General features: G+C 49.0%; 1 protein-coding gene across 1 annotated transcript in view; it reads right to left on the reverse strand.

Annotated features, from left to right (window-relative positions):
- Positions 1–10376, reverse strand: part of LOC126572433 (insulin-like growth factor-binding protein complex acid labile subunit) — a 63782-nt gene extending 53406 nt beyond the window's left edge. Inside the window, exon 1 of the mRNA XM_050231756.1 lies at positions 10227–10376. The gene's annotated coding sequence lies outside the window, so the exon portion shown is untranslated. The remainder of the gene's footprint in view (positions 1–10226) is intronic.
- Between the last annotated feature and the right edge of the window lie 15750 nt (positions 10377–26126).

Raw genomic sequence — 26126 nt, forward strand, 5'->3', positions numbered from 1 at the left:
GGATTGGGCGTCGTATATGCGCAGAGAACAGGCACAAAGTTTGGTTCAATTAAATTAAAGTACACCCGGTTGAGAGGGCACCGACTTGGCATGTTCGTGGAACCGGGCACCGAATGGTTGGCGACAACATGGCCGACCATTTTTCTGGCACTTTCTCAGGAATTATTCCGGGAATGTGGGAACACGGGCTTTCACAGACGATCCTTTTTGAGGTTTGTAGGCTTCTGGTTGGAAAATTGGGAGCATCACAAACGGCAGCAACCGCCTGGTGGTGCCTGGTTGAGTCCCAGAGACAGTTCGCACGAAAATCCATCTCCCTGATATCCGAAATAAAGATGGAAGGCTGGCATGGATAGAACTCACTTTACAACGCCCGCCACTGGGTATGATCGTTCGCTCCGAATCGGGAATGGAAACCCAACTTGCCCGAAATGGGAAGCTCGCTCCGCTGTAAGGCTTCAGCAGCGAACGATCGGAGCTCCACTCCACACATTATTAAGCGAGGAAGCCGTCGCGTGATGGCTTCACCTTCCTTCCTTCCGGGAGCTTCGGCATCTGCCATGCCAGGTTCCCGAGCGGAATTGCTGGATTAGATACGGAGCGGTGCCAACCGGAATCCTCGCCTCCTTCGGTATCCGGATCCGGCGTGCACGCTTCATTGAATCCAAATATTTCCGGATTCCCATGCCCTCCACGGGGTGGATTCTGTGTCAAATCCGGAAGTGAAGCGTCGGTACTACACATGCCACAGCATAATATGCTCTGCGCGACCTGCCGATGGCACATTTGCTGTGTGTCTAATGGTGACCTCCGGAAGAACCCCCGCGTCACTGCTCGCACCCATAACTCGATTAGAAGCTGTTGGACCACTTGGCTCTGCTTTCCCTGTTGCAGCGAACGTCTCTCCAGATTTCTGGATGTGGCTTCTATGGATGGAACTGCCCAATGGCACCGTGCAGGGGGCGGTTGGATGAAATCTTTCTAGTTTCACTTTCAACACGTGCCAAAAGTGGGTTCTTAAACTTCTGACAGCGACCAGCAAAGGTCGGTCGACCCGCCCGCTCCAGTTGATTCTCATTGGCAGATGAAGCTAATCCACGTCACGGCATGTTGATGAGGGTTTCCCTGTTTCCGGTTCGTCGCATTTGGCCACTCGGTGAATGTTTTCCATGAGATAAGTTCATGAAATGTGCCTCTGTTTGTCTTGATATTTGATCTTGTCTTGAAAATGTCATAATAATAGGTAAGAATGTGTTCAAGTAGAATTTAATCGCAAAAAAACCCTCTAATTAAATGATAAATCAAAATCTCCGTTAGTGGAAGATCCCTCGGTTCCATCTTTAGCGTGCGACACCTTCAACTAAATTTGTTTTTCATAATTTCCTCCCACCGTGCTCATCCGTGCTAATGGCATATCGCGCACGAAACACCAGACATTTAAAATTCCATTAAGCGTGTACGGAAATGCGAGCCAACAAATCCGGCTCTAGAGGAGCACCATTTTATGCCCCTTTTTGGAAGGCAATGTTGGTTGCGACTTGCAAAAGTGCTGTTTCGTAGCCGAAGAGCTAAAGCTGTATTTCGTTTTCATCCGCTTGCCGCTTGCACACTCATTAGGAATGCATTGCGTTTGTTTGTAGTAATTTTTCTCTTTCTGTGGAAGCCGCGAAAATCCGTTTTCGCAGTTGGCACTCATAAATTCCACTGCTTGCGGGGCTCTTCTTGTTGGCCTTGCATGAGTTCCATTCGTTCTTATTCGCTTGTTTTTCTAATGAAGCGATTTTTCAACTACAACAAATGCAATCTACACATTTGAACTGCTACACTCGGGCCTCCGGTGGCCCAGTTGGCTCCGAGCACCGAGATTCCCTGTATGATATGGTGTACAAGACCGGCACCGGAGCTCGACCGGAGCTGCTGGTCGTAATTTGATGCGACCAGGAAACGACCGGTGTCCCAACAAAAAGGGGTCCCTCAACCGAAACTGAATATTAATTTCAGTCGCATTGTTTCACCGGCGGCACCCGAACCCCCGCCATCGAATGCACTGCACACCTTACTGTTGGCCACTTTAGATGGGTATGGTTCAGAATGACGCTGCGAGGCCGATAATGCTGGACGCCGCTGCTGGTGGTTTGGTGTTCGAGCCAGCCGAGCAAGTCGGCGCACAAGAACAAGCCCAACAGGAGATGCATCATTTGAGAGACGCCCGCAAAGTGAAACAGAAACGGTGCTGGATGTGCGAAACAATTCGCAAACGCTTGGGCTTGTGCTTATGCTTTGATCTTTTCATTCAAAAAGCAAGTATGCCAGCCTCGGTAAGATTAGCGTTCCGTTTGGGGTGAGAATCCTGTTTTTCTCTCCATAATGCTCTATTTATGAATGTGTGGTAATCATGTCCTAAAGTGTAAAAGTTGAACTTCAAAAGACGTCCGCTTTGAAGCACATTTTACAACCATCGTTAAAGTTCTTCTGATGGCGACTGTTGCTTCCGTTGGAAACATTAAAATGTGACATATTTAGCAGAAATCATAAAATTTATGTGCACCGGCTCATACTACGCTTGTCTAAACGATGTTCAAACAGCCCATATCTCAGGGCACCATACCAAGTGTAATCATCGGGCATGACAAAGTTGACCCCCGTTTCCCACCATCACTTCGGGTCCAGGAGGCCATCATATGGGTCAATTGCCGTATATTAATCTCCATAAAAGGCTGTGACATTCGCCGAGGAATAGAAGGTAGCCCCACGAGAGGTGCTGATGACACCGGTAAGCCAATTGGACTAGAGACCGTCGACTGCTGGCTCTAGCCAGCCAGAGTGATAAGAGACACTGCCGCCAAAGCGTATGTCTAGTGAAGATATCAAGTCACCTACTTGAATGACAAAAAAAGGATCATTCTGCTTGTATGTGCTCGCTGGTGCCGGTTGGCAGCTGCGGCGAGAATAGAAAAAACGGGGAAAAAAATGAAAAAGAGTCTGGCCATAACGTTCAGAAATCATTTTTGGCTGATTCCCAGGCGTAACCTAGATTCTCTTCCTGACTCTCTTTCTCTCTCAGTCTCTTTGTCTCTTTATTTGTCGCACCGACCACCGTTTCACATGAATATTTATGAAATCTATGCTTTGAATGGGCGTTTAATTCACCATCACTGCTTTGATACCAAGCTCCGTCGGGCCGTGTCCCGTTTGCATGATGAATTCGAAAATGGTTGGCAAGTGTATGGACTGAGCGCTGCACAGTACGTGGTTGGTGGTCAGCTGTGGCGAGCTGGCGTACCTGGTACTCACGCACGGACGTTGATTAAGCTTTCTCGCCTTGGTTAGGTACCGGCAGTACACGGGGATTTGCCGGTAATGATGCTGGCGGCGCTACTTCAATCAGCACTTCAGGGAGGAAGGCGCAGCGAGCGACAAACAGAGATCCGTGCAAGTGATCACCAAGAGCACGGCACGGAAGTGACTGATGAGTACACGCTGTACCGAGTGGTCAGTGGACGCTGATGACTCGATGACATTTGCACAGCGCGCTAAGCGCCGTGATGAACCTGACCTGAACCACGGTCTCACCAGTTTGACATTTGATGCCTTGGGAATCCGCGAATTAGCTTCATCATCTCTTCATACTGCTGCTGCCCCAGCTACTGGAGCGGTGCGGTGAGTTTAATTTCGTTGATTGAATCAACGCGTATCGCAATCGCGTGAGTCACCTGGGTAGCAGTCGAGATTGGATGAGTTAACAATTGCCAGCGCAACAACGCAACTAATCAGAATGCCTTCAGCGCCAGTTCAGGGCGGCGTGGTTGGGCGCTCTTTCGCAGGGTCTGATGTGCAGGGTATGTTGCCCCGTCGCTCGTCTTATCAGGGTACACATTTGGCGGTATTTGCTCTGCAGATGATCAGTAGCGCCCTGTCGCACACAACGCATCCATTCACTCCGTATTGTGTCTCCAACAACAACGCAGCCATTTTCAATAACAGCTCATTTCAATTAAACTCCTTCACCTCCGCTTCCTCCTTCCTCAATGCGCGAAACTTCGTGTCAGTTCGCCAGGCGGGAAAAACGCAGTTTCACACTTGAACGATGCTCAATGATGCGTTCTGGCACGCTGCTGCTGCTGTTGCGCCCTCCGAGAACAGAGTCAGATCCGCAGTGCTACACCGCGGGAGCACATTTGCATCCGCAAAACAGCTGTTTCATCGGCATGAAAACCGTTTGTCGGTAGCAATGGTGGCCTATGCCAATGCAATGGCACTGTCGTTATGCCTGGATGGTTTTCGATGTTCGTTAATTCGCTGTTCAGCAGTGGCATCAGCTGGGCGCGTATTCAGTCCGGGACCGCCGACAATCCCAAGGTCGCGGGCATGGGAATCATATTTTTATTGACATTCAGGAGGCGATGCGCAGCGATTGGAGGTGTGGCCGCCCTAGTGCAGTGATGTCGGTGCGTACAGCACACCGACCGCTGCTAATGATGTTTATGGGCGTTATGTTTGCGCTGGTGTGCAGTGGCTTTTATGTTTTAACGCTACGCGCACTAAGTCGCATCGTCGGCAGGGTGGCAAATTAAATGGAACATAGTGAGCAGCATGTGCCAAACCGCACCACTTCACCATTTCACCGCCGATTTGTTAGTTGGATGTTGCCGAAACACCTGTGTGTCACCCAGTGGTGGTATGCTCTCTCGAGTCACGAAGAAATATATTTGATAGGCCGGTAGGCCGGTGTACGCGTTTCCAATTACTAACGAGGGCCTCTAATGAAGGGCCCGGTGGGCTCATCTCGCAACCGAACGAATGATTGAACCTTCATCAAATTATTAATACGCTTATCCTCGTCTCAGTTGGTTCAACGACGACGTCCCAATCGAGAATGGATGCCACCGAAAGGACCTACGCCAAAGGACGTACATTCATAACTGTCACTTCGATGCTATCTTCTCTCACATACACGGTTCAACGACCTCTCAAATGGTGGCAGGGGGGGGGGGGGGGGAAGATGGAAACAGTGGAATACACTTTATGTCGCCACACCTGGCCCAACGTCACCGACGGAAAACGGTTTTGATGAAACGAGGCTCGCGCACGTTGCCAACATGACGCGTGTTTGGGGCCACGTGGTGTTGCAGAGTGGAGTAACGAATTGGGCGAGCTCCCTCTTTTTTGCCGTTTGCCGGTCAATAGTCGATTTTAAAACCTGGTGCCACGTTGAAGACGTGACGTGACAGTAACGAGGGTTGTCAACGGGGTTACTTCAATTCAACACCCAACAGCCGCCCCACAATTGCGTGAAATTCGATGGAGGGATGAGTGGCGAGAGGAGCGGAACGATTGATTGGTGAAGGTGACGTTCGGTGCGAGCATGTCGAACTTGTTTATTCCTCGGGACTCGAATGCGAAATCGTTTTTCTTGGGAAATAAAAGTGTCAAATGGAATCGGTTCGTTGGAAATGGAAACGTGAGGCGTGGGGTTTAGGCTTTCGAATGCACTGCGGCCCGCGTATCCGTGGAACGTTCTGAGAAACAATCAAACAGGGTCTCTTTACCGCATTGCCGAAACGGGGTGGAATTTGCGTGAGCCGAAGCTATGTGTCAACGCGCAAGGATCGAACAAGCTTTTGTTTTACATTTTCTGCGAGGCAGCGAGAACTCGTATTTTGTTCCAATTTAGGATGTTTCGTAAATAATTTATCAATAGTTTCTCAGAAATACATGTAATTGGAAACGACGATCTTGTCCTTTTTGCAACCTTATAATCTTTATACCTGTGGCAGTTTTGCGGACCATTTTATATTTCGCAGCAAAGCACAATGTACATTGCTGTAATTTAAATGAGGCACCGTAATTCAAATGAAGTGCAATTTTTATTTCTGATATGCGTATTTACTGTTCATTCTTATAGGTAATATTTAATCATCCGATTATGAATGAAGCAGCTGAAACTTTATAAACGAATCACCGAAACTAACTATCCGCGATCAAGAAAGGGATTCAAAGAAGATTTTTGAGCACGCATTAAGTCTTCCGTTATGGGTAGAGAGGACGTGATAAGCTCAAATTGAGATAGGGTGACTGTATTGACATTGATTGGGAGATAGCTGGAACCACGAAATCGACGACGAGCTCTATCGTTAAGGATCAGATTATGAGCTGGTGAAGTACATTCTTTATTATTGAATTTAACTCTTTCTTTTTAAAACAATTTTATAATGCTTTTTATTCGCACGAAAAGCAAAACATATTAAGTTGTTCGTTTTCTAAGCAATTTTCTGACAAAAAGTCCATACATGTTTGAATTTTCCACTATAATTCGATACTTTATCCACCCGACTTCAAGTCCGCGAGCAACATGCTGGCCACTGTTTCTGTAAGAGCAATATGAGAGCAACCTAATTACTGAACCAACCACAACGGACGCTAAGGACGTCGTTGCCGCATGTTCGCGCGATTGTTGCGTGGTTGGCCATTTAGACTCCCATTTTCTTCCCATAAAAAGCATAGTTAACGCACTTCAACCCAGCCGTGCCGAACCGATGCCGGTTACAAGTAAACGGTTGGTTAGCATACTGGCACCAGCCAGGTGTTTACCATCTCCTGGGGAGCGTACCGAGGTGTCTTTAAGATTTTATTATTTAATTAAAATAACGCAACCGGCAAGGTGGACACCTACAGAACACCCAAAACCGGTCGATGGCTTCTCGGGTTGGGTTAAAATTAGAACCACTCGACGCTCATTTTGGCCTCCCCAAAAAGTTCCTCAGTGTTCTTTGGCTTTGAGAACTACTCCGGTCGGTAACAAGGGAAACACCGAGTGGGCTGGCCATAGGCCGCTCTCAGTACGTCTTCTGCTGTCGCACAATCACCATTGACGTCGTCGTTGGGCTTCAACCGGTGAGAATGGTTTCGGTTTAATTTGGCCAACGGTGACAGCAATCAGACACAGCAGCAGCATCCCTACAACGGACGATATCTGGTGAGCGAACGGATTACCAAAGTCCGTTTCGAAGTGCTTGCGCGAAGGGATTACAAGCCGAGGGCTGTGGCGCCTCCCTGGCCGGGGGTGTTAAAGTGTGAACACGCGGTGTCTTCCCCAGATGCCAAAACCAAACTAGCGAGATGCTCCACACATGGCCAGCAATTAGGACAAACGAGGGCCTAAGCACCGCTGGGCTGGGCTGCGTTCCGATTACGGTTTGTGCGAGTTTCGGTATCGCGATCCCAGAGCGGATGGTGCTGATGGTGTCGATGATAATGGAAATCCGGCTTAGCGAAGAGGGGAGAGGGGGAAATGGGCCAACAAGAGAACAAGAGTGCGCACTGGTACGCGGATGCTCTTACACAACTTGTCACTTGGCAGGCGGCAGTGAGACTTAGCCTCTCCAGGCAGCCAATACGCCAAAGTCCAGTGCTGTCGACAAAAGGACGACCTTCCTGAACAGATTATCCTTCCACTCCCGAAGCCTATGCTCTTGGGAGTATTCCCGCGCGCGCGCTTTGATGTGTATTCTGGCCCGGTGCCGGGACGACATGGCCGGTGTCACGGTGACAACTATTGTCCTCGGGAGCAAAAGGAAGTGTAAATGGACACTAAGCTCCACTTGAGCACACAATCGTGCAACCTGCTGGACCGGGTGGTGGACTGCTGCTAGTCAACGACTCTCTCGACTTATCAGCACACACGGATCGGACGGACTCTCTGTCTGACCGACCACCGGACCTCTTGACGGCGAAAACAAACATGCCCAACGTGTCGGAATGAATACGTCAAGCCACTTCAACGAGCCCGAGCTGCAGGTGGAAGCCTTTCAACGCCGTACGCGAGCGAACGAATCACCTGTCCGGCCGTGCTTGGCGTTTGGCGGATGCAAAAGCAATCAGGAACACCCCGTGGACCAGGACGCAGGACGGGCATTCAAATCATCCCCCCAAAAAGGGGAAACATTAATTGGAGCAACATCCTTCCCTCTCGTTCTTCTCCAGCACTGTTGGTGTTTCTTTGATTTCTTAAACAATGAAACAAGATACGAGCGACCCTTCGCCGTCGTCGATTTCCGCGGTTTCATCGGTGGCTGAGAGCATATAATTAGCCTAGCCTCCCCCCTCTTTCATTCTTTTCGGCGTGTCAGGCGGTGAAGCGCAGGCCCGGGTAGATCCCGATAATTCGAAGGTTTGCCGCCATGTAATTGGGGAGGAAAGGCAGCTAGTTTAGAACCACCAACCAAGAAGGAAAGAGACAGGGCCGGTGACAACCATCTAGCAAAGGGCGTCTGCGTCGTGTGAATCTTTGCGCCAACAGGCAACAGTCGAGGATTTCGGGGCTAGACCAATTAAATGCTTAAGAAAATCTGCTTACTCATGCAAACGCACCCCCGGGGGGCAGATCAATTTCTTCGATTGCATGCCTACCGTGGTCGGGAGCGATGATGGAGCGTGCAGAAGGCCAGTTCGCGCCAGTGGCCAGTGACAGCACGCGGGAGCAAAGGAATTTGAGTTTGATTTGGGTTGGATGCGCCACATCAACCGTAATCGGAGGATGTATCGAAGGTCAGGGGCTGAGGCTGGGGCTTTTGTAAAATGTTTTATTTGCCTTGTGAACTGCGCTTTAGGTACAATTAGGCGAGAAGGTTTTTGGGTGGAGAGATATTGCGTGACTCGAGGTTGTTCCAAAGCAGCACCAGGAGCCTTTTTTCCCAGGCTTTTTCTACCAAATATATTTTTGTCGTAAGTATTGTCAGTTATGCTTTCGAAGATTTCAACAACTTTCTGTTGCCCTAATATATTTTTGCCACCGCACAATGATCAAGGCCTTGATTATATTTATAATTTCTTGTAGGCGCTACTAATCTTTGGAACACCTTCCACTACAGCAAGAAATCTATTAGTTTAAATGCTTCCTTCTTATGATAACAAACTTGTAAAATTTAGGAATCGAAATGATTGTACCATTGACATTTTTCAAGTCTTTTGAGGAAAATGTCATAAAAATGCAACCAAACAAATGCACAGCACAGATCATGCTAGCGAACATCTAAATACGAGAAGCTAACTAACTAACTAAGCCTCATGTTACACCCACGATAAACCGGCAAAACGAATTGTCGCAACCAGAGAGCATTTCATTTGGCCGCTAGAATGGCCATTGTGCTAGATAGACAAGTTGGAAAAGCAGTAAAAGAGAATGGCTTCCCACCATCGGCACCAAATTGGTTATCGGGGGAAAATCGATCAAAGCAAATAGCGAGCCGTGCCGTTTCGTTCGTGTTTTTCATTACGCGGAACAATCTGCATGTGCAAGAGCTGAGGCTGAGGTGGAGGGACCATCGCGCTTACTTTACGCGGCCACGGTACCGTGACCGTGTGAAAACACGGAGGCAGCTCGTCCATTCGATGATTGGCGACGATGTTGCCGGAGCCACACTGCTTGCTGGCTTAGCGCGTTTAGCTCCAAACACACGGCCTGTGGCCTGCAGCTTCCCTTTTATTTCTCTTCTTTCCGACGAATCGCCAGTGAGTGTTGGGCGCACACGTGTCCCTTTTTGGGGGGGTACTTTCCCTCGGAAACTCTCTCGCGTACTGATTCGTTTCAACAAAGCACCGACCGTCGATGCACTGCGGACACTCGAGCGGCTTGTTGTTCAATTAAGAGCTAAAAGCATAACATCGCCGCCCGTGAAGCATTCGGATCTACGGATGAAAATCCCGTGCCCGACGGATGGTATTTTCCGCGGGGAAAAAGGGCTTTTAATCTGATACGACAATGGCCAGCGACCGGCGTTCTGGGTCGGCTGGAACCGACCAAACTACGTAAGAACAAAAGCGAGAACATACATTCGACCGCGATTGGGCCCCGGGAACTCTTGTTAGCAATAAAATGCAATCAGCGCGTGTTCATCAAAACGAGGGATGTATGTGAGGGATCAAGAGGGATGGAAGCGCATAGCGTACGGACTCGGACGCCTCACAGAACCCTCGCTCCATTCGCCAACAGCAGCGGCATAATCACTTCTTGTTACAATGAATGGAACGCACCACCAAATTCCCTCTCGCCGCCCGAAAAACCAGGTCGCCGGCTTGTTGTTTGGCTGTGACGAGCGTACCGAATCATATTTCCGCTTTTCATTCCATGATTACGATTTAATGTTTCGACAGTTTCTGCGCTCATCTCCTCTCTCTCTTTCGTGCATTTCGTTGTGTGAAACATTGTCGGAGAAGCGTTTGCTTACCTTTCGGTGGAAGATTCTCAGGTTACTTCGTCGCTCTAATCACTGAGGAACAAATAAACGATCGGGAGGTTTGTGCGCTTAGCAGGATACGGCACGACCGCTCTCCTATTTCGCTTTCCAATCGTTTTACACACCGTATAACATTTCATAATCCGCAATCGGACACACCAGCACCACCTGCCACTGGACACTTTGCCGAGGGTGTCAATTGAGCCTTCTTGGGGTTTTCTATTTTCCACACTTGTACGCTTCGCGTGAGAGCACTTTACCTGCACTGTAGATCGCCTACTAACGGCTAGCGCACTACTAAACACACCAAGGACTGGCCTACTTTACACTCGACTGAAAACGGTGTTGCTGGAAAAGACGACGATTTCACGGTTAAAACAACGGAACAGAACGCGCGACTGGTGCGCGTGACAATAACGACGTTGACACCGGGAAAGGATAATCCGATCTGCAATTATTGAATTACACGTTGAACGCAGTAAAGCGAGGAGACGCAGGCCGCAAAGCCGCATCCATCCTGTCTGAGACACTTCAGGAAGAAGGTTCCATCATCACCACCATCATCGTCGTGGTCGACAAGTCAGCTTCTGCCTTGAAAGGTTCAAAACAAATCGACGATAATCCGATCATTTCTCTTCTGGCGTCTTTTTCCCGATTTTCTCTCGCTTCCTCCACGGCACACCTGGCCAACCGGGTGGTGTTTTTGCACCACACCGTTGGTGTGACACACATACACGGACACGAAGAACACGGCGTGCATAAGAGAGGCAGGCACACTGCCGCGACCGAACCGCATGGCGCTTTGTTTGAAGTTTCGTTCGATTGACCTCGGCAGGGTGCCACCGGCAGCAGCAGCAGCAGGAACAGCAACGAGTACCTAACGGTTGGCCCTTTCCGTTTGTCGTTTTCCCCGGGGGAGGGGAGAGAGAGAGAAAAAAAACCGGGGGAAAAACGAAAACACCAAAAACGGTCACCGAAGCCACACCGAAAATTTATGATTTCGTGCCCGCCTAACGATTATTTCTTAATTGTGCCACCGACGGTTTCGACCCGAACCGAAGCCACAGGATTACATGATTTCTGATTCTATTATCCCGATCGCTGTGTGATTTTGTTTGTTTTTGGTCAGGGCCAGGGTGGCTTTTCACACGTGGCGATCACTGATCCTTCTCCTTGGAAGGTGGTTTCCGTTTGATTTAAGGAAAGGAGAATGCACGCACGACCACAGCTCAATCCACGGGATGTAACGCCCAAAAAAAAAACGGTTGCACCGGAAGGAGATCACACGCGCACCCTCGCGTCGCGCAATCGAATTCGTGCGCGGTCCCCGCGTGATGCACATAAATCAATTCGTGGCCGCGACCAGCGAGAAAGTAAATATCGTATCATCGCATCGTAGATCCTCGAACGCGCACGTGTGTCTAGGGCGCTGATTAGGGGAGGGAAAAGGGATCATAAATCGAAACACAGGGCGCACAGGACCGGAGCGAACAGATAGCAGGACCAACCGTCAGCAACCTCTCGAAACCGTTCCGGTTCCGTACACTCGACTCGACTCGATGGCTACCTTTATTCGCGTCTATTCGACAATCGACGTAACAACGGACGCACACGTTATGCTACACCACATACGACAGCACCTGCGGACGGTCGCCTCTTCCACTCGGAAGCCGAACTGAAACTGAAACGCATGGAGGAGCATGCTGCTTGGCGCGAGTGAAGGGAACCGGTCTGCCGGTCGGACTCGGTTCATCCAGTTCGAGAACTTGTCGTGCGTTCTTTAGCGAAGGGCAGCAGCATAGCCGAGAGAGCATAAGCAGAAGCATCGTAAGCATTAGAACGTGAACTGGGAGGGGTTCATCCGCCGGATCGGTGGTTGCCTGTTCACTCGGAACCGCATTCGGCGTGCTGCGTTTTGGCTGAATCACCGAGCCCGAGCAGCAGTGCAATGGAGGTGCATATTTTAAACAATCAACGCGGATAAAAAAAAATCTGGTCCCGTGGTCTCCCCCGGGGTTTTGTGTTGCCTTTAGAGGAAGCGCGCGCGTTCTAGTGCGGAAAGGGTGCGCTTTTTCAAGGGGTTGTGACTCAGATGGTAGGTTTGCGTAGGGTTTTGGCGTTTTTTTCCCTGCTGTTGTTGCTGTTTGTGTCCTCTGCCAGCAACTCCGGAGGTCTAGTTTCATGCTCATCCGCCTAGTGTCCCTCGGGAACGAGGCTGCAGTTTGAGATTTTACTTGGTGCATTATTGTTGAGGAGGAATTGGCGAAGGCGAAGAGGAAAAGATGGGTTTAAACAGTGGGACATGGCCGATATCGTGGTATGGTGGAGGGATAGACAGCCCGGGGGCGAGCGAGGCTTTGCAGTGACGCTGCGTCATCGCGGCGTTGGTTGTTTGTTTTACGCCAACTGTGCTGTCGATACGCCTGAGGCGCGGGGATTAGTGGTTTATTGTCGCGCCAGTGTCACCGTGGTTCAATTTTTGATTGGAAATTTGCATGTTTGCATTTCGGTTTGATGGTTTGATTTGTTGGGGAAGCACAGCAGTCGTTCATCATTCCAGTTATCCGGTGGCATTGATTGATCCTATTGAATCGCGAAATCAGCCAGAGATGGGAAGATACTTTATTCCTGGTAATTTTAAATAATTTGGCAGCCAAATTAGCAAACAGTCCTAGTTGACTGCCCGTCATGGATGTGTCATCAAACGACCTAGAAAGCTAAATATTTGCGGTATCCCAGTTAGTCAATTCATTCCAGGCAGTTAATAGCGGTACCATATTCTACTGTTCAAAGGACACCCAAATATGCACATCAAAATTAGCAAATTTCATACACAAAATGTAATAACGTTGATCCCAGAAGGCGTTGTTACCTCGTCAGTACATCAATGAAAGGATAATCCTGTGCTTGCAACGTGTGCTTGTAATGTACACATGCCAGCCCAATATTACACAACATATTGACAACGAGCATACATTGTTGGGCACAATGATGAGCTAGTCAACATGCTTTGATGATGATGAATTACCAATTTGAAAGAAAGGACATCCACCGTTTCCAAATCGTATGCGTGACAACGAACTGGAGAGGTTCCGGGAATTTTCCATATCATCCAGCGATCACGGCAAGGCAGCAAATCTCATCACTCGTCTGATAACATTTGCGTCCGGATTCGGATTAAAATTCGCCTGAAATTCTCCACGGCCGGTGCAACTAGAGAAAGGCTACGTCAGTCGTTTCGTTTGAATTGCGTCGAAATCTCACCATCACCGCGGCGCGTCTTTTGATCTTTTTCACAAGGCAGATAACACTGAGAGTCCCACTCCTCCTGAGAGGGGTATGTTCAGTAAATTTTTACGATGTATCAACAACAACGATTACCTCGGGAACCCTTTTTTTAAGCGGAAGCTGGAGTAAAACAAACACAAGGGATTTGTCACCACATCTTGGTACAGGAAAGGGACCACGAGCCGGAACACCGGATTGGTGGAGATTCTTTTCGAAACAAAACCCATCCCTGCATTCCGGTTTAACTTTCTGTTACTGTTCCGGCGAAATTTCTGTGGTTCCCCTGTGATTCCTAATTCCCTCGATTGAAATGGTTCTGGGCGCTTCTGAGCTGCTTGAAGTTGGATAAACTATTTCGGATACTTTTCGTTCAAACTCAACAGGACACTGCGTACGCGTACGCGCACCCCAAATACAACTTGTAGTAACGAAATACGGAAAAATGCTTTCACTTTGCTTCTATCAATCAAACCGGTCCCCGTTATATCCCTTGTTAGCAGACGGAACCACTCCGTTTTTCGGCCCTGCCATCCGGACATCCGATATTGACGCATTCTTTCGTCCTTTGGCCACCGCCCCGTGTTGTCCACCCCATTTTCCTATCGGAAGGGCGGTGCGTACGGTACGACGCAATAAGCACGCCTTTGGCTCCTGGAAGCGGCTCCTGGTGCTCGAGAAAATCCTCTTTCCATTCGTCTGCATTGACGGAAAGGAAAGGTAAACAGTGCAAGGGGAGCACAAACACAAAGGCCAAACCCAAAACCACCAGCAACCGGTCGTCACCGATGATGGTGATGGTGATGATGATGGGATAATCGATCTTTTCCATCACAAATTGATCGCATTACGACGCGTCGCAGAATGGCGAGCCGGCGGGTGCTACTACCCCTCGAATAGGCCAAAAACCTTTTCAAATTCAGCGAACCAACTGGCCAGCCAAGGGGTGTGTGTGCGTGTTGGGTTGAGACAAAGGAGAATCAAATAGAAATTGCGCATTGTTGGTGCTCGCTACAGATCACAATCGCGACTAGATGGGCCCAGGATGATGATGATGATGATGGTGATGCCCTCACACTGATACGCACGGCGAATGCAAAACAAACAGATAGATACCAAGCCATCCAAGCGGTCTCTCTTTCTCTCTCACAAACAGAGACGGGAACACACGCGGTGTGGCTAATAAAACGTTTACATCCCGTAGCATAATTTATGCTACCGCGCACCGGGCCGGTTTTTTTTTACTCCTGTGTGCGGCAGGACAGATGTGTGGCGCATCACGTGCAGGGCCCCGCTGGCCGATCCTGTTTTTCCCTCATTTTTCCCCCTTTCAAGCTCTGCGCCTCTCTGCGCCTTCCCCCCCCCCCCCCCAAGCCACTGCCACGCACCGTGGCAGGCGGAATAGATTAATATTCGACGAGCGACAGGACAACGGTATCCTTCATCATCGTTCGGGCTGTGGCCTGAAGGGTGCTACAGACAGGATCAAGCAAGCTTTAGGGCTCCCGTCTCGTCACCGAAAGGGGACAAAACACTAAATTGGCGCCCTTGTCCTCGGGCGAACGCGCGTGAAAAACCAGTTCGCACGTCCATTGCAGTGTGGCGTTGGGCGCACCACATGCTCCTCGGGCGGGTTCGGGTATTCGGTGTTCTAGCGTGGTCCTCGTGGTCCATTGTTTTTGGCAGTTCGCGAAAACGTGCGCCATAAGGCCCGGTTTCTACTGCTACTAACCCTTCGCTCGCGATGGCACACGGTCGTCGTCACGGTCCGGTTTCCCGGCCCTGGACTGCGCTGGACCACACCAGCATAGATCGTTCGATGCTGCGATGTTGCTCTAAACCGCGTGCTGTGCGAGCGAGCGCAATGAATTAGTGAAAAGGAGGTGCAGGCCGCCATAATCGTAATCATGTTTCGTTGGATAACGCACACCAAGGGAGGGGTTTCGGATTACCAACCGACTGGGGGATGGTTGGCAAATGGTTGGAAAGGTTACGCTCGCTTTCTTGGTGCTAACGGGCCACACTACGATGGGCATCAGTACGGCTTTTCATAAACAGATTTCTTTCATTTCAACACGCGCAAACAGAGAGAGAGAAAGAGACGAGGATGGTGCGTTGAAACATGTGCAACGCATGTTATGAGCACGCATAAATGTATCAGCATGATCAAGGAGCAAAGCAAAGCGTATCCTCGGGCTTGGCTGCGTGTGGATCGCAGGTCAAACAACAACAGCATCACCACCAACACCACCAATCATCTCATCCCGTCACAGCCGGGGTTTCCGGATGGTGCGAAGCAGAACGGATAAGAAGAACGAACCCACACACGAAGCGATGGCGAAGAACAAAAAACCTCCCAGAAGCTTTTGGCAGAGATGGAGAGGCGAGGTGCATGGAAAGGAAAGTGAAATCCTTGAGAACCAACCGGTGCGCCAGCCCTGCCTGCCAGTCCCTACTGTTGTAGAAAAGGGCTGTGAACACGGATTGAAGTTCGTTTGATCCTTGAAGGCAGCCACGGCGAGATGAAGATGTATTCGGTTGATAGGCCGTGGATTGGGACGTGTTCTGATCCCGGCGGTCCGATCCTGGTCCTGGTCCGGTCACCCGGGAATGCACGTGTTTGATGAAATGATGAAAAGTATTTGCAATATTAAATTTTACGTCCAACGCTGGTCGGCCCTGGATGGTGGATGGTGTGGTGAGGTTAAGGAATTCAGGTCGGGCACCCGAAGGTCTTCGGGTTCGGTCGAGGATCGGTTTAGTCACGCGGTGAAAATGAAGATCCCTGCCAACCGTACCGTCCTTTCCTTTTCATTCGCAACAACGGACGGTGAGGACCCTTTTTGGTGAGGAATCTGATGCCGAGATCGAAAGATAGTCCAACACCTACCACACTTGGTGGCACCGGTGTGACACCGGTGGTGACGGATTGCGTCACACACATTGAGCAAAAAGGGATCTCGTCTACCTTTGACTGCATAATGCCGGCTTCCCTCGCCGGATCCCTCGAGGGTTCATTGGAAATTCGATTCGCAAAATTGGTTTTCCAAATTGACACAATGACGCCGTGATGCTCCAATCTGCAATTGGTTAGCATTGGGCGTTGATGCGTTTCTTCTTTCCTGGAATATTTACATTCCGCGGCTCATAATCGAAATCCTTTTCTGGTACAATTATTTGCCCCGTGTCAACCCGGACCCCGGATGGCACCGGATCGCTGGTACCGGATATTATCATTTCGTAATTCAATTTTTTTCTTCGCTCTCTCTCTCTATCTCTCGACGAATCATTACCATACGCGTGATTTGGTGTGATTCCCGGGTGGCGGCGGCGGCGGCGGTGCGGGGAGTCAATATTTGCGCAACAATGTCGACCTGGCCTCGGCCGGGATAGGGCCAGCGTCAGCACACCTTTGCACCGTGCACCATCCGGGAGTCACGGGAAGGCATTATGATTGTGAACATAAACCTGACATGCGTCACTGGCACAAAAGCCATCCTCATCCCCTCCCCCGAAAGCCAGCGGTGGCGTGTGAAGCGTGTGATTGAAGATGCCAATGTTTGAAGAGGCTCGCCACTCATCAGTGTCGGTGGTGGTGGTGGTGCTGCGAGTGTCACCGAGGCCGACGGTGCAAGCAGCCTAAGCAAACATCGGATACCATCCGGGTGGTGGCTTTTCAGGGAAGGTTTAGCAAATGGTGTAGGACACGTGGCACGTGCCTCTCCATGGCTGTCAGTATCAGCGACAGCGTCGACAGTACGTCGATGCAGACGATCCCACGCGTACCGATAATGCTGATGATCGTGACGTGTGCCGGTGTCTGCCAACCTGGCTGCCAAACTAGCAAGCATCATCAGCAGCAGCCGATTCAACGGTGATGATTCGGTGTTAGTCAACCGATTAATGTTTATTCAATGAAGCGCAGGTCGGCAGCTCACCGGGAGGCTCACCGGTAAAGCCTCCTAACTCCTGGCACGCCACCTCGGCCACGGATCGAATGAAAAATGTGATTTGCGCACCCAAAAAAAAAAGAAAAAAGAAAATAACAACACGCGGGACCCCTTTTTCCATCCCGAGCACAGCCGGAAGTGCGACGCGAATGTGCGATGCTGTGAAAGTGATAGAGAGCGAACAAAAGGGAGCGAGCGAGCAAGTGTGTGCTGTCTGCCAATGGCTGCGATGAGGATGTGTTGATCAGTCACGTATCACTTTTCACACCACTGCCACGCTGAAAAAGTGAAAGTGAAGCGGAAGCGGAAACGAGACACGAGACGAGATGATGCGCTAATGAACAACCCAACTGCGAACGATCGTGCGCGCACGATGTGTAGAGCGTGATAGGGAAGGTTGCGGGCGCGGGATGTTACATTAGAATTTTAATTTCCATGCTAATCCATAGATGCTAGATAGCGGGTTCCCAAAAAGCGGGCCGGCTCCTCTTCCCCTCTCCTCGGTGGTACCGTGAAAGTGTTTGCCTTTGTTGCGAGACTGCGAGACAGCTACGCAAGCTGCTCTGGGTGACTCTCCGGGGGTTACGGGGCCCTTTTTCACCGCCTGGCGATCAACTCACTGGTCTGGCGGAACGGCACTTCTTTAAAATTTTGTTTGCCTATTTTGAATTCGTTACGCACCGCACGCACACATAAATATACGTAGCATCACGTCCCCTGACAGTCGCTGGCGTGCAGAGATTGACAGGATTCACAAGTGCAATCCCACGATGGTGCAGGATCGTACTCGCACTGCTCGCCGCCTGATAAAAGATGGTCCCCCATAATGCTTCATAAGCCCTGTGCGCCATGTTGGAATCGGGCCAATATGAAACTGAAGGGGTGACCGGAAGACCGGGTTTGACCTGAGATTAGAGACGGTACGCCGGTACGGTTCGTCGGCTACGGTCGGTTGGTTTGAGATTAAAATAATTAATTCTTGTTTAGAACAACATCCATGGAGCGCCCATTATGCAACCGTAGATCATCAGCTGATCTGGCGTGCGTGCGTGGTGCACAGTGTCCATGGACCTTCGCTTTGTCGGTGTTTTTTGGTAACAAACTGGTTTATTCGACGGAAAGTGAATACATAAATGGATGAAATAGTGGTGGATCTTCTCGGTTAAATACATCCTAGCCCTAGTGCTTAGTATGCTAGAATAATTCTATGAAATTATGAAATAGATAAAGTTATTGAACAACATTTTACAAATGGTTCATTGAATAACATTTCCATCACGACAAAACGACACGACACGAGGATAACGTTCTTTCCGGGAAAATGTTTGAAAATCTCCACAGTTCAGGTGATTGTACGCGTTTCTATTTAGTGGAATTTTAAAGTGTATTAACATTATCCTTTATCACAGAAACTTATGTTGGAAAATTCGTGGAACCTTTTTATTTGACATGTTTTGTGACCATTTCATTTGCTCTGTTACTGACATATCCTATGAGTTCTTTGATTTTAAATGGTTATCAATAGAGCATGTTGCATGACAAGCAAAAAATTGTGTTTGAACTGCATTCTCGTTTCAGATCTTTGCTAATGCCACCACAAATACCACAAATTGGTTGTGAGGAACCGGTTTAAACATTTTCGAATGAGAGAATACTGTATCGGAAAATAATTCCACAGCATAGTGCTATGTTTCACATTCATGGAATAAAAGGCATAGATGGTATCAGTAGCAATTAATTTACACCACTGGCTAAACAAAGCGATTCCTAAGTCGATTAAGATCAAACACATGTTATCATCTGCTCTATTGTAACTTTTTTAACAGATTAACAGCAACAGTTTAAACGATCTCGTTAAATTGCATTTAAAGCATCCTTTCTAGGTAAGCTGAGAGCAAAGTTAAGTAGCTAATTTGTTTCAAATTTGTTTCCCCACCCGCTTCCTGTATTACAAACATGCCGCGGAAAAAAGTTACTTTTCCTGGGGCACTAAATTTCTGTTTTTAATCCACTGAGCCGAGAGGGCAATTTTCCTGGAGATTATTTTCCTCTCCACGCTGGCTTTTCCCCCCCAGACGCATAACCGGCCAAGCCTCGAAACAATGTCGATACGTGGGTCACGGGATCGTATTATAGCGAGCATATCACACATTAATTCCGACAATCATGCGAGTGTGAAATTAAAAAAGTGCTCACCCACCCACTACTGTACACCTCGTCGTCCCCAACATTTTCCCACTTTTGCTGTGCTGGACTGGCTGAATTTTCCAAAAACAAAAAAAGGAAAAACGTTCACAATCAAACGCTGAACCGTGAAAACTGCCTGACCAGGCGTGCGATTGTGCGTACGAAAAACGATCCGCCATCGCCACGGTCCCTTTCCAATGACCAGCTCTCGAGCTGGGGAAGGAAGTTCGCAATCTTCTGCTGCCTGCTGTGGAGGTGCGAATTGCAAGCGGATGCCGAACGGTTAAGAGAACGCATCTCTCAAATCACTTCCCCTCTTTCGGAGTATTCGGACCGAGGGTGGAAATCTATTTTTCACGGATCAGTGCAGAATGACGGCGCTTCCGGCGCTTCCGGCGCAATATTTCGAATTTGATACCGAGTCCGAGGGCAGAAGATAGATGATGCACGGTAATGCGAACGCGTGTGCCGGCGTAGTGCCTTCAGCCGTCGAGGTATTAAAGGATTTTTAAGCGCATCCAACGGATGCTGTCGCTGAGGAGGGTGCTACGCAAACAATCTTCACAGTCTTGTCTAATTTTGCCCGCCTGAACCCAACTGAATGGTTACTTTCGAGGAAAAATAGACTGCATGATCAGCAATAAAGAAGTGATTTTTTCCGCTACTTGAACGCCTCGAGTGGGCCTCGAAGCAGTAGCATGTAAAATGCATCAAGAAATTTGCATAAAACGAGCCCCATAGTCGACAGTCGATTGACAGCCTTCGCCATCCTGTCTCATCTTGCGACAAGTGGCTGATGATGTACGAAGCGGGCAAAATAAAAATGGTGGAACTTCCAGCCCAATCGTTCGACGTTTATCCTCCCTTCGCCCGTAGGGCTGACTGCAACCAACCGTATCATTGCAATTATTTGGCATAATCGACAATTAATTGGATTTCGATGGCGTGAGTCACGAGCCATGGGTTGGCGTGCTGGTCACCGCGACGAGATTGGCGAGCCAGAAATTCGTTAATCTTTCATTTGTCACACAACTGGGCACCGCGGAGCGTCGGATTCAGATTAATGGATCCTCGCGGAGGAAGCTGTTCGCAAGCGCAAGGTACCGTTCGCGGAGATAACGAAGTTAAGCCCAGCGGCAGCGGCACATTATCAGTGCGGAATCAAGGGCTACGGCGAGTGGCTTCATGTCCGCCAACGCCGCCGACAATGATTGATTACGTTAATATAAACTTATGACCAGTCCCAGGCCCAGCCCAGAGCAGAGTGAGGGCACTTTAACTGTATTAAAAATAGGAATTCAATCACGGCGTAAAAGAGGTGCTCTATTCTTGGCTGCAAGATGGATGAGATTGGTGCCAGAGTTGTATTAAAATTCCAACCCAGTATTGGTGCCCTTCCATTATGGGTCTGGCATAGTGGATTGTCCTAAAGTCTTTAATCAAGTAGGACAAAGTACGAGCTCGAGAAGATCCTTGATATTGTCACACTCCAGACCGAACCCTCGCCTAACCGTGTTCCTATTCCCAATTCAAATTAAGCTCCGAACCGAACGCGAGTAAACAAAGTGACCAAACCAAAGGGGTCCTTTGCCTGCCACAATCCAATCATCGGCCTCATTCCGTACGGCACATGCATTATGGCCAGAGAAGGCCAGAGGGCTCCCAGCGGAGTTGGGCCCTGCCGACGAAAGCGCAATGACTCTCCCAAACCGCCGACGAGTCCAGGGAGGTTTTTCGAAATTTCGAATTATTAATCCCAAGCTCTGAGTCAGTCACTGGCTGGCCGCACTGGCCGGACTAGGATGGATGAATCAGCAAGAAATTGATTGAAATCGGTCAAAGGGAGAAGGAATCAGGAGCACTATCTGGGGCGCAACGATAGCAACAAATTGGCAAACCGGCCTGGGGGTCCAGGGATAAATTGGGGCTGCTGCCATGCCCTGCCCAAGGTCAGTCCATTCTCGGGGTGAGGAAATCGTGTTAACGTGTTTTCAAAACTCACCGAACCATGATTGATCTTCTGATTCCGTGCTGGCGATGGCGATGTGATACGTGAGAGGATGCTCGCCGTGTGGATCCACTGTAACCGATACGCCACCTTCCATTCCATTCCTACGTCCACTTCCACGCCTTCTCCCTCGCATGAAATAGCAAAAATCAAAACCACCAGTTGGCACACCGCCCACGGGTATCCGGTTAGTCCTTATCGCTTCATTGGATGGTCGAGGCGGTATCTGGTGATAAAATCGGTGTTACCGTCGACACTTTGGCACCGAATCAGGGACGGTGTGCGGTACGCTCTCACACCAAATTAACAACGACGCAGAGTCTGAGGTACTGAGGTGCAGAAGGGAAGCAGCAGCAACAGCAGCAGCACAATGTGGTCGCCACACCATTATCACCGAGGCGAACATCTTGAGAGACAGCTGCCGTTCGCAGCAGTTCGTCCAACGTTCGGGGAATGAGCTGGATCGCTGAAAGTCCCGTCCCGTCGTCCACCGACCGGCATGGAGACATTCTTGGCAGTGTATCTGGCTAGCTCGATGGACTTGCGTGCTGCGAAAGTTCGTCTCTTGATTAGCACCAAGTTCTGGGCAGGAGCGGGACAGAGATAGGTCGAGAGCGCTCCAAAGGAAAGGACCGACCGTGCTTGGGTAGTCTGGCGGTGTGGCCACGCTCTACGCATTTCAATCAGTTACGTCGACCGTACAGTGGATCAGGATAACATTCTTGAAGGAATCTTCAAAGCGGAGACTACAGACACGGCCATGGAGTCCCAGTGCGGTTGAGAGACTGCTACGGTGATGGCGCTGGAGAGGAGAGAAAGAGTCGCTTCTCCGCACACTGGGATCCCAAACGTGGGCCGAGGATCAAAAGAGAAGGGGAGCGAATTTTCCTCATTTTTCTCCAGCAGGTACCAGGTTCTCTTTGCACGTGCGTCTGGGTGTGCGTGTACAAGCGTAAAAGGAAGTGAATACGCAAGTATAACCAAGTTAACGACACTATTTCCGTGGACCTACCCTGCGGGGCGCCACATCCTCACATTCGCATCCTCGGCGAGCAGGAGAGTCACCGAGGGTTTCCGTTGAAAAAACCTTCCTCCACCAACACGAATGAGTGCTCCAATTCCGTCCCCGTAAAGTCTTTCTTTCCTGCTTTAGTCCTGCGTCGTGGTGGGGAGGGGCGAAAATTTTCATTTCAAATGCTCCTCTCGAGGACAGGCTTACGCTCCCGGACCAGGATAAAACTCCCAGAAAACTAGGAAACTGTTTGGGTAAAACGGGAAAATTGGCCTTTGTCGTTCGAGCCTTTTTTCCGGGGGTGGGAGATGCGTCCTTAAATGCGGAAAACCGGGTGGCCCACGTAGTGGTGTGTTGACCGGTTTGGCATGCTTTGCCGGATTTCCTTTTTTTTTTTTTTAGGGTCTCCAGTTCAGTTCGCTTCCCACGGTTTCACAACGAAGACTCGAGTCGGACTAGCAGGCTGTCTGCCGGCCCTTCGGTCGAGTTCGGTGGGCTTCCATTTATCGCAAGTCAACCGGAAATGGTGAGAGCATGGAACGTGATGGACCTCCTGCTGATGCTGCTGCTGGTGCTGGGCCGTGGTACTTCGATTTTAACACAATTATCTCGTTTTGCAATATGAATATTCGATGGATTTTTATTGTTTGCTCCTCCGCTTTCTACGATCATCCTTTTTCTGTTCTGTGTTGGATCCTTGTCTTCAAATGGGGCAAAAGGTTGCATCATGAGCACAGCATGGTTTCGCTGAGAGTGCCCTGAGAGTTCGTTCATTGGCCTTTCTCGATTGAAAAATTACTCGACACCGTTTCAAGATTTTCGTTGCCTTCAAAAGCCGCCCACTAGGCTTGTATGTCGAGGTATGTATTTCTCTCCTATCGTCCTATCGCACTGGACGGCATTGAACATGATACATACGCGTGTGGCATCACAACGCACGATAACAAAAACACGGCTCGCTCAAAAACAAGTAGAACACATGGTCGAGGATGTTCTGTTCTGTCGCTCCCTTCGTTTCGCTGTCGGTTTCAATTAGGAAGCGAACGGAAGGAAAAAGGAAACAGCAAATGAATTGGAATAACTCAATCAAATGAAATTGAATATATTTAATTAACACCGGCAGTGTGGCAGAATTTAATATGTTTTGTGCCTGCTTTGCCATCCACCGTGTTATCAGTTGAGGCTGGTAATTGGGAAATTGAAAAAGTAAGCTGTTGTTTGTTGCATTTCAACAAATATGAACAGTGAAGTGATGCATTTAAAGGTCGCTTTTTTATTTAAAAAAATACAATCCAAAAGTGCTGCTGGAGTTCACTTTGCGATTATTGCTTAACCTAATATTTGCTAGTACAACACATTGCTTACTCGACTGCTCGCTAGCAGATACTTCCGTTCTAGAGCCCCCTAGTGGGGCGGTGAGTTTTTGGCACAAAAATCCACCACAGCACAGCCAACCAACAAAGCAAGAAGCATCCGATTTCGCAAAATAACTCGCTCAACATCGTTAAGCAGCGTAATGTGTGCACACAACAGAGCAAGAGCAAAAAGATGCTAAATGACTTATGCGAAACCTTCTTTGCTGTTCGACGGCTAAACGGAAGCGGAACTTGTACTCGAGGATAACCACTACACTGCACTGTGAGAGTGCACCGTGACCGGGGGAATGCACTTTTCAATTGTTATTGTACGGTCGTAAGCGCACAGCGGGAACGGTGGCCATCAAATCTTGGCGCTCGTCACTGACAGCCCGTTCTGGTTGCGTCCATTAGTCGCAAGGCAGCAGCAGCAGCAAGGAAGACACCGGAGCATCAGAGAAAGACGCGTAAATACTCGAGCATTAACGCGGGAGAGGATGAAATGGGTTCGGGAATCCCGCCGGGGGGCAAAAAGAAAACCCGTGGCCAGTGTAATCCGCTGGAATGGATTGCATTTCGCTTGCCAGTGGGGAAAGATCATGGCCATAAGTCATCGCAAGTCACTTGGGTCGTGGATTTTTTCAGGTTTCCCCATTTTCTCTTGACGTTTACAGTTGTCATCGGCTGCTGCTCGGAGTTCTCTGTTCGGTGTAGTAGGTACGATCTTCACTTAATGTGTCCGTCCTTTCCATTGCTGTGGCGTTTTTTTGGTTTTCTGAGAGCATTTCAATTTTTTTAAGACAAGTCTCTTTCTTTGGGTGTTTCAACCTGGTTGCTGTCATGAACCCGTTGAGGATTGCGCGTGAATGACCGAACAGAAACAATTAGAGAAATGACTCAAGCGCATCATAAATAATGCGACGAAGCATCATCAAATGATGATAAACATCGACGATCCAGAGGTCAGCCGAATCAACATAAATTAGAAACGCTCGAAAACCATTTGCTTGACCAACACTTCTGTGTCGCTTCGGTGCGTGTTTCTATCTAGCTGAGCTCATTTCCTGTGTCACCGTGTTCTGAAGCAAACAACCTCTCTCTATCTTCGATCAAAGCTGCGTGACTCGGTCAAGCGAGGCGCACGCCGCTTAAAGAAAGGGCCCGATTGATCCGCATTTCTTCCGGTATGGCGATGAATTATGCGCGCACACGAGCGCCCAAGCATGGTGACACACCAAAAGCACATTGACTCTCGGCCAGGGCCTCGCCGGAAATCGTTATTAGTTCGCCCCTGATGTCTTGGTGTGCCTGTGACGAGCCTCAGAGCTCACCGGGGGCACTAGAATAAGGTGCTAATCCATTTCACTTCTCCCAATGTGTTCCATGATCTTGGTCTTTCGTTAAATGAATCCACATTCAGCCACGTCCCAGCACCTGGCATCTATTGATGATCAGAGGAAACGGAAATGGGTTCACTGTTGGCTTCACGGGCTTGCTTGCTCGGAAGAACGGGTTCTGAAACGTGTTGGATCCAGCTGTCTCTGTGGGCCAGAACAGAAGCTAGAAGAGCAGCAGCTTGGTTGGGTTAATTAATACTGACCGGTGTCCATCGATAGCCGGATAACGCAAAGTAATAAATAAACGCAAATATGCTAAAATATTAAGCAAATAATACTTCAAATATTGTACGTCCGATTTATTCATTTGTAACTCAACCGAAAATATTTTTTCGATTTGATAGTTCATAATTGATCCTTTAAAAAAGATGGAAAAACATTGTGATGCTTTGTCTGTTTTTCTGATCCTGGAACAAATGTGTCTTGTTTGATACAATTTTAATTAATCCAACTGGATGGTTCAGTAATCCTCGAACACGACAGGACGCGGTTGTAAGTGATGTTCAGTGGAAACCAGAGAGAGAAAAAAAAAACATTGTCCGTTGCCATTTTATCATTAACAATCGCTCAGCATCCATTTGCACCGCAGCAACACATTGCAGCATGTAAAGCAGCCAACAACTGATAATTAAAGAGGAAACTTATTAAAGTCTGGACATTAAATTATCACCTCCAATTCAACCAGAGCGGTGTGTGC

Source organism: Anopheles aquasalis, chromosome 2, assembly GCF_943734665.1.
Source record: "Anopheles aquasalis chromosome 2, idAnoAquaMG_Q_19, whole genome shotgun sequence".
Classification (NCBI taxonomy): Eukaryota; Metazoa; Arthropoda; class Insecta; order Diptera; family Culicidae; genus Anopheles; species Anopheles aquasalis.